We start from the raw sequence: 8,526 nt of genomic DNA, 5'->3' as shown, positions 1-8,526 counted from the left end.
TTGAAATCGTCTGTTCAGCTTTTTTGGGAACAAGCTTTGAGCTCGGATTTGCTGTGAGGGCTGAATGTATTCTACTGCCTTGTTCGGAATCACGGCTTATATTGCAAGCCACGACGGTCGCCTTTGAATGGGAGGGCATATACAATAAAGCTCCTCCTACACGCATAGGATTTGGTTCACGTATAATGCCCCAGCTACCGCCAGATGAGCGTCGCCACTCAGCCACTCGGAGAGCAGTGGCGGTGGTCAGGCAAGTTTCCCCTGCTACGGCACGTAGTTATTGAATTTTCTTTGTGTGCGTCCGTACTACGGATAGTGCTGACAACCACCGTTTTATCAATCTACGATGTTGCTATGGGAAGTTATTTTACAGCGAAAGCTGGTATGAGATCGGAACTCGGGACACGCGCGGCGCCGTAGTTGTCCGCCGCCGCCGCCGGTGCCCGTAACTAATATCACGAAATAAGAGAAAAATACCCTAGCACCAAGGACACAGTGAGGCTCGAACCCGGTCCACTGCGTACCAGCCCAGTACTCAACGGCAGAGCCACGCCAGTGCTTGAGACTCATTTGCAAACTTGCCTTAGGCAGGATTGATGTCGAAAAAAGAACTGCGTTATTATGGGTAATAAAGCGTTTTAGAACAGCAAATGAGCAGCGAGACGTCACACAATGCGAATAGCGTAACGAGCTGGTCGTCCGACGCTCCAACTCATTACAAAAGTTTGTTTTGGTTACGTAATAACTGTTGCGCATACCCACGTCAGGTATAATTCCTCATCGTCATCAGTCACTGCATGCACAATTAGCACAAAGTTCCTTGCAACTGTTTAGCGGATACAACGCTCCTCAGAATAATGACAAAAATAGCATAGCAAATGCTGGTCGACTACCCAGAAAAATATTATTATTAATGCCGTAGTGGGTACTCAGCAAATGGGCTTGTAGCAGTTACCCAATCAGTGCCTCTGAAAGCCTCTGAAAAGCCTCTGAAAGGCCGCACTTCTAGCATTTGCTGTGACTGTGCGGTGCCTTCTGCGAAGGCCTAGCGTTTCTTTTCTATATTTGTATGTATGCGACGCGTTACACGTGTAATCACTGCCTTGAGCCGCGTGCAGCACTGGAGTATGACAAAATATTTCCGAAATTAGTCTGTTAAGCTTGGGCGCCCGACACGAACCGTATGGCTTATTCTGTTGTGTACAGTTTTTAGGATTGCACAAAATCCTTCTTTTTCTCGATCCACCAACAATAAAACTAGAACCTTCGACGCCATATTTATATGTAAAAAAAAGTCTGATGCACCTCACCTTTAATCATATCAATGACAGCTATCAGTGTCGCCGCAATCCGTGTAAAGTGAGTACTGCTTGTTCTTTAACTTTTTGTTCTTAGGGCACAAGTTTGCCCAATAACGAATTTTGTCTTTATAGTCTTGTAGTACGAGTGTCGTATTCTGCGTCATACCACGACCACGTGACAATATTTGCAGGGTACCTCGTCGTACTAATGAAGTTTCGCCGTTGAACATGATTTTCCAGAGCTTGAGAAGACATTTCAGCCTATGCTAGTAATTCAATGTGCCTCTGAGAACCGAAGGTGCTAACCGCTGAGCTATCGTTCACCAACATCTCTAGACTGTTGCAGCCCGTTGCTGTGCAGCGTGCAGACTCTGAGGATACGGGAACGGGAGAATGTTACACTGGACGAGATTTAAGCTCTGCGCAATGCATGACGATTATCCTTCAAAACGTGGCATGCAGCGCGTTAGCTTCAAATTCTGATGGCTAACATATTCTGTGACGACGCACGCTACCGAAGTCACCATAATGTGCAAGCAGCCAAGCATCTCCCCTTCGCCCCTCAGCGCCCTGGTCACGTTACTGTTCGATGCCGAGCTAGCACTGAACCAATTAAAGCGAATTACGACCCACTGATCTGCACAAGTCAACTTTCGCGTCCGGAAATTCGGAACCACGCAGTTCACAGCCACAACCATTAAAAAAAAGAGCAAAAGAGGAGGACGAAGGAGGGGAAAGCAGGAACGCGGCAGTGCGTGGCACGACCTTTCTTTGTTATTACCGCACAAGAACACTTGTCTGCCACGCTCCAACTATTGTCGAGAATAATTATAACGTATTTGGGAGTTAAGCTTCATGCACGCTGTAAGCCGTGAAAGAGGTTTCCAAGTAACCGCAGACTGAGTGTTTGGGTTTCCTCACGATTATCTCATTACTAAAGGGGCACGTGCGCCTCATTTCGAAACATTTCGCTTCGCTCCTGCTTTGCGTAAGGATCCACGTCGACACGATCGTCTACCGAAATGCCACGCGCGTGTTATTTTATCCGGGGAGGGTAACGTTGCGGACATGAGTGCAAACAATGCACTTTCTACAGCGAAGCTGCAGATGTAGCTTGCTGTAGCTTGCCGTAATTTGCGTGGTGTCACCAGAGAACTCCTTACAACTTGGCATGTGCAACAGGAATTAGGCAAGCTCCATTGCTATGTGAACACGAGCGAGTGTCAAACAAAAAGAGTCACGTGGAAAACAAAGAAAAAGGACGAGCTAGATCATAGAGAGACAGAGAAAGAGAAAGAGAAAGAAAGAGGAAGAATTGATTGATATGTGGGGTTTAACGTCCCAAAACCACTATACGATTATGAGAGACGCCGTAGTGGAGGGCTCCGGAAATTTAGACCACCTGGGGTTCTTTAACGTGCACCCAAATCTGAGCACACGGGCCTACAACATTTCCGCCTCCATCGGAAATGCAGCCGCCGCAGCCGGGATTCGAACCCGCGACCTGCGGGTCAGCAGCCGAGTACCTTAGCCACTAGACCACCGCGGCGGGGCAAGAAAGAGGAAGAAATAGACTTGCATTTATATATATATATATATATATATATATATATATATATATATATATATATATATATATATATATATATATATATATATACACTTTTTTCCACTTTTTTTCCATCCACTTTTTTTGGGTTTATCTGTGAATTTAGAAGTAGGAGTGACAGTCAGCGCCATCTATAAGCCAAACAACGAGTGTGAGAACACCCTTATTTCATTGAACGAGGGTCTCGTACTGGCAGACTTGGTGTGTTTAGGTTGTATAAGAGGGACAATTAATCAGCTGCCCGCTCATAACAAGTTCACGTGCTACGTGACGCCAAACATGCGCATAAGAGTGTTCTCACACTCGTTGTTTGGCTTATAGATGGCGCTGACTGTCACTCCTACTTCTAAATTCACAGATAAACCCAAAAAAAGTGGATGGAGGGAGGGCCGCTGTGATAGCTCAGTGGTTAGAGCATCGAACGCGTAATTCGAAGGTCGTAGGTTCGATTCCTGCTCACAGTTGGTAATTTTTTCATCCACTTTTCTTTCTTCTTATTTATATTCTATTGGTTTTAATAACTTCCCCTGTACATTCCTTGGCATTACTGTCTGTTAGATCTCATTAATATTGTGTTAAAACACGGAAAAACGAGCCCTTAGGTATACACTTCTTTCCCTTATTTCATTGAACGAGGGTCTCGTACTGGCAGACTTGGTGTGTTTAGGTTGTATAAGAGGGACAATTAATCAGCTGCCCGCTCATAACAAGTTCACGTGCTACGTGACGCCAAACATGCGCATAAGAGTGTTCTCACACTCGTTGTTTGGCTTATAGATGGCGCTGACTGTCACTCCTACTTCTAAATTCACAGATAAACCCAAAAAAAGTGGATGGAGGGAGGGCCGCTGTGATAGCTCAGTGGTTAGAGCATCGAACGCGTAATTCGAAGGTCGTAGGTTCGATTCCTGCTCACAGTTGGTAATTTTTTCATCCACTTTTCTTTCTTCCTATTTATATTCTATTGGTTTTAATAACTTCCCCTGTACATTCCTTGGCATTACTGTCTGTTAGATCTCATTAATATTGTGTTAAAACACGGAAAAACGAGCCCCTAGGTATACACTTCTTTCCCTTATTTCATTGAACGAGGGTCTCGTACTGGCAGACTTGGTGTGTTTAGGTTGTATAAGAGGGACAATTAATCAGCTGCCCGCTCATAACAAGTTCACGTGCTACGTGACGCCAAACATGCGCATAAGAGTGTTCTCACACTCGTTGTTTGGCTTATAGATGGCGCTGACTGTCACTCCTACTTCTAAATTCACAGACAAACCCAAAAAAAGTGGATGGAGGGAGGGCCGCTGTGATAGCTCAGTGGTTAGAGCATCGAACGCGTAATTCGAAGGTCGTAGGTTCGATTCCTGCTCACAGTTGGTAATTTTTTCATCCACTTTTCTTTCTTCTTATTTATGTTCTATTGGTTTTAATAACTTCCCCTGTACATTCCTTGGCATTACTGTCTGTTAGATCTCATTAATATTGTGTTAAAACACGGAAAAACGAGCCCTTAGGTATACACTTCTTTCCCTTATTTCATTGAACGAGGGTCTCGTACTGGCAGACTTGGTGTGTTTAGGTTGTATAAGAGGGACAATTAATCAGCTGCCCGCTCATAACAAGTTCACGTGCTACGTGACGCCAAACATGCGCATAAGAGTGTTCTCACACTCGTTGTTTGGCTTATAGATGGCGCTGACTGTCACTCCTACTTCTAAATTCACAGATAAACCCAAAAAAAGTGGATGGAGGGAGGGCCGCTGTGATAGCTCAGTGGTTAGAGCATCGAACGCGTAATTCGAAGGTCGTAAGTTCGATTCCTGCTCACAGTTGGTAATTTTTTCATCCACTTTACTTTCTTCTTATTTATATTCTATTGGTTTTAATAACTTCCCCTGTACATTCCTTGGCATTACTGTCTGTTAGATCTCATATATATATATATATATATATATATATATATATATATATATATATATATAATGCAAGTCTATTTCTTCCTCTTTCTTGCCCCGCCGCGGTGGTCTAGTGGCTAAGGTACTCGGCTGCTGACCCGCAGGTCGCGGGTTCGAATCCCGGCTGCGGCGGCTGCATTTCCGATGGAGGCGGAAATGTTGTAGGCCCGTGTGCTCAGATTTGGGTGCACGTTAAAGAACCCCAGGTGGTCTAAATTTCCGGAGCCCTCCACTACGGCGTCTCTCATAATCGTATAGTGGTTTTGGGACGTTAAACCCCACATATCAATCAATTCTTCCTCTTTCTTTCTCTTTCTCTGTCTCTCTATGATCTAGCTCGTCCTTTTTCTTTGTTTTCCACGTGACTCTTTTTGTTTGACACTCGCTCGTGTTCACATAGCAATGGAGCTTGCCTAATTCCTGTTGCACATGCCAAGTTGTAAGGAGTTCTCTGGTGACACCACGCAAATTACGGCAAGCTACAGCAAGCTACATCTGCAGCTTCGCTGTAGAAAGTGCATTGTTTGCACTCATGTCCGCAACGTTACCCTCCCCGGATAAAATAACACGCGCGTGGCATTTCGGTAGACGATCGTGTCGACGTGGATCCTTACGCAAAGCAGGAGCGAAGCGAAATGTTTCGAAATGAGGCGCACGTGCCCCTTTAGTAATGAGATAATCGTGAGGAAACCCAAACACTCAGTCTGCGGTTACTTGGAAACCTCTTTCACGGCTTACAGCGTGCATGAAGCTTAACTCCCAAATACGTTATAATTATTCTCGACAATAGTTGGGGCGTGGCAGACAAGTGTTCTTGTGCGGTAATAACAAAGAAAGGTCGTGCCACGCACTGCCGCGTTCCTGCTTTCCCCTCCTTCGTCCTCCTCTTTTGCTCTTTTTTTTTAATGGTTGTGGCTGTGAACTGCGTGGTTCCGAATTTCCGGACGCGAAAGTTGACTTGTGCAGATCAGTGGGTCGTAATTCGCTTTAATTGGTTCAGTGCTAGCTCGGCATCGAACAGTAACGTGACCAGGGCGCTGAGGGGCGAAGGGGAGATGCTTGGCTGCTCGCACATTATGGTGACTTCGGTAGCGTGCGTCGTCACAGAATATGTTAGCCATCAGAATTTGAAGCTAACGCGCTGCATGCCACGTTTTGAAGGATAATCGTCATGCATTGCGCAGAGCTTAAATCTCGTCCAGTGTAACATTCTCCCGTTCCCGTATCCTCAGAGTCTGCACGCTGCACAGCAACGGGCTGCAACAGTCTAGAGATGTTGGTGAACGATAGCTCAGCGGTTAGCACCTTCGGTTCTCAGAGGCACATTGAATTACTAGCATAGGCTGAAATGTCTTCTCAAGCTCTGGAAAATCATGTTCAACGGCGAAACTTCATTAGTACGACGAGGTACCCTGCAAATATTGTCACGTGGTCGTGGTATGACGCAGAATACGACACTCGTACTACAAGACTATAAAGACAAAATTCGTTATTGGGCGAACTTGTGCCCTAAGAACAAAAAGTTAAAGAACAAGCAGTACTCACTTTACACGGATTGCGGCGACACTGATAGCTGTCATTGATATGATTAAAGGTGAGGTGCATCAGACTTTTTTTTACATATAAATATGGCGTCGAAGGTTCTAGTTTTATTGTTGGTGGATCGAGAAAAAGAAGGATTTTGTGCAATCCTAAAAACTGTACACAACAGAATAAGCCATACGGTTCGTGTCGGGCGCCCAAGCCTAACAGACTAATTTCGCAAATATTTTGTCATACTCCAGTGCTGCACGCGGCTCAAGGCAGTGATTACACGTGTAACGCGTCGCATACATACAAATATAGAAAAGAAACGCTAGGCCTTCGCAGAAGGCACCGCACAGTCACAGCAAATGCTAGAAGAGCGGCCTTTCAGAGGCTTTTCAGAGGCTTTCAGAGGCACTGATTGGGTAACTGCTACAAGCCCATTTGCTGAGTGCCCACTACGGCATTAATAATTATAATTTTCTGGTAGTCGAGCAGCATTTGCTATGCTATTCTTTGTCATTATTCTGAGGAGCGTTGTATCCGCTAAACAGTTGCAAGGAACTTTGTGCTAATTGTGCATGCAGTGACTGATGACGATGAGGAATTATACCTGACATGGGTATGCGCAACAGTTATTAGGTGACCAAAACAAACTTTTGTAATGGGTTGGAGCGTCGGACGACCAACTCGTTACGCTATTCGCATTGTGTGACGTCTCGCTGCTCATTTGCTGTTCTAAAACGCTTTATTACCCTTATTAACGCAGTTCCTTTCCCGACATCAATCCTGCCTAAGGCAAGTTTGCGAATGGGTCTCAAGCACCAGCATGGCTCTGCCGTTGAGTACTGGGCTGGTACGCAGTGGACCCGGGTTCGAGTCTCACTGTATCCTTGTTGGTAGGGTTTTGTTTCCTTATTTCGCGATATTAGTTACGGACACCGGCGGCGGCGGCAGCGGATAACTACGGCGCCGCGCGTGTCCCGAGTTCTTCTGATCTCATACCAGCTTTCGCTGTAAAATAACTTCCCATAGCAACATCGTAGATTGATAAAACGGTGGTTGTCAGCACTATCCGTAGGACGGACGCACACAAAGAAAATTCAATAACTACGTGTCGTAGCAGGGAAAACTCGCCTGACCACCGCCACTGCTCTCCGAGTGGCTGAGTGGCGACGCTCATCTGGCGGTAGCTGGGGCATTATAGGTGAACCAAATCCTATGCGTGTAGGAGGAGCTTTATTGTATATGCCGTCCCATTCAAAGGCGACCGTCGTGGCTTGGAATATAAGCCGTGATTCCGAACAACGCAGTAGAATACATTCAGCCCTCACAGCAAATCCGAGCTCAAAGCTTATTCCCAAAGAAAGCTGAACGGACGATTTCAAGAATTACGCAGGCCGGGCGAAATTCATCCCTCCCTTTGAGCGATCGCCTCTTTTTATTTGAAAATCAGCCAGAACAGCTTTTCGTGGAACTGAATTAGCCAACGCTTGAATATTCTGCAGCATTCGCGTAAAGAGCGCCGTATTAAGAGAAGAAAAGAAATGCAGAATATAAAGCAAAAGAAAAACGACGTGTAGTTTAAAATTTGCACTCTTAATGCGGCTCGAGAAATAGACATCTTTGATGAAATGAGTTATCGGCTTCTTATTTATATTCTATTGGTTTTAATAACTTCCCCTGTACATTCCTTGGCATTACTGTCTGTTAGATCTCATATATATATATATATATATATATATATATATATATATATATATATATATATATATATATATATATATATATATATATATATATATATATATATATATATATATATATATATATATATATATATAGAGAGAGAGAGAGAGAGAGAGAGAGAGAGAGAGAGACGAAGATATCACAAAGTAATACCATATTACACCACCTACCGCTAACGGGAACCTTGTGTAGATGCAGTGGAGCTATCGCTTACACTGGCGGCGACGTTGACGCTCATTGCGGCGTTGCGCAGAAGATGAACCTGGACAGGCGCAAAGCACGCAATGATGAACCGGTGTTTCTTACTGGAACGCACCAGTCGCTGCTAATGGGCAGTGAGAGAGAGAAGATTTCCATTGGACACACGAGACCCGCAGTACTCTGTATA

General features: G+C 44.9%; 3 non-coding genes across 3 annotated transcripts; all 3 read left to right on the top strand.

Moving 5' to 3' along the window:
- The first annotated feature begins 3,301 nt into the window (after positions 1-3,301).
- TRNAT-CGU (transfer RNA threonine (anticodon CGU)) lies at positions 3,302-3,374 on the top strand. Its single transcript has one exon. It is a non-coding gene; the product is annotated as a tRNA-Thr (tRNA).
- Positions 3,375-3,757: 383 nt separating this feature from the next.
- TRNAT-CGU (transfer RNA threonine (anticodon CGU)) lies at positions 3,758-3,830 on the top strand. Its single transcript has one exon. It is a non-coding gene; the product is annotated as a tRNA-Thr (tRNA).
- Positions 3,831-4,213: 383 nt separating this feature from the next.
- On the top strand, positions 4,214-4,286 carry TRNAT-CGU (transfer RNA threonine (anticodon CGU)). Its single transcript has one exon. It is a non-coding gene; the product is annotated as a tRNA-Thr (tRNA).
- The last annotated feature ends 4,240 nt before the right edge of the window (positions 4,287-8,526 follow it).

The sequence above is a fragment of the Rhipicephalus microplus genome, chromosome 1 (genome assembly GCF_043290135.1).
Source record: "Rhipicephalus microplus isolate Deutch F79 chromosome 1, USDA_Rmic, whole genome shotgun sequence".
Taxonomy (NCBI): domain Eukaryota; kingdom Metazoa; phylum Arthropoda; class Arachnida; order Ixodida; family Ixodidae; genus Rhipicephalus; species Rhipicephalus microplus.
The sequence above is the reverse complement of the archived record's forward strand: the minus strand, read 5'-3'. Positions and strand labels throughout refer to the sequence as shown.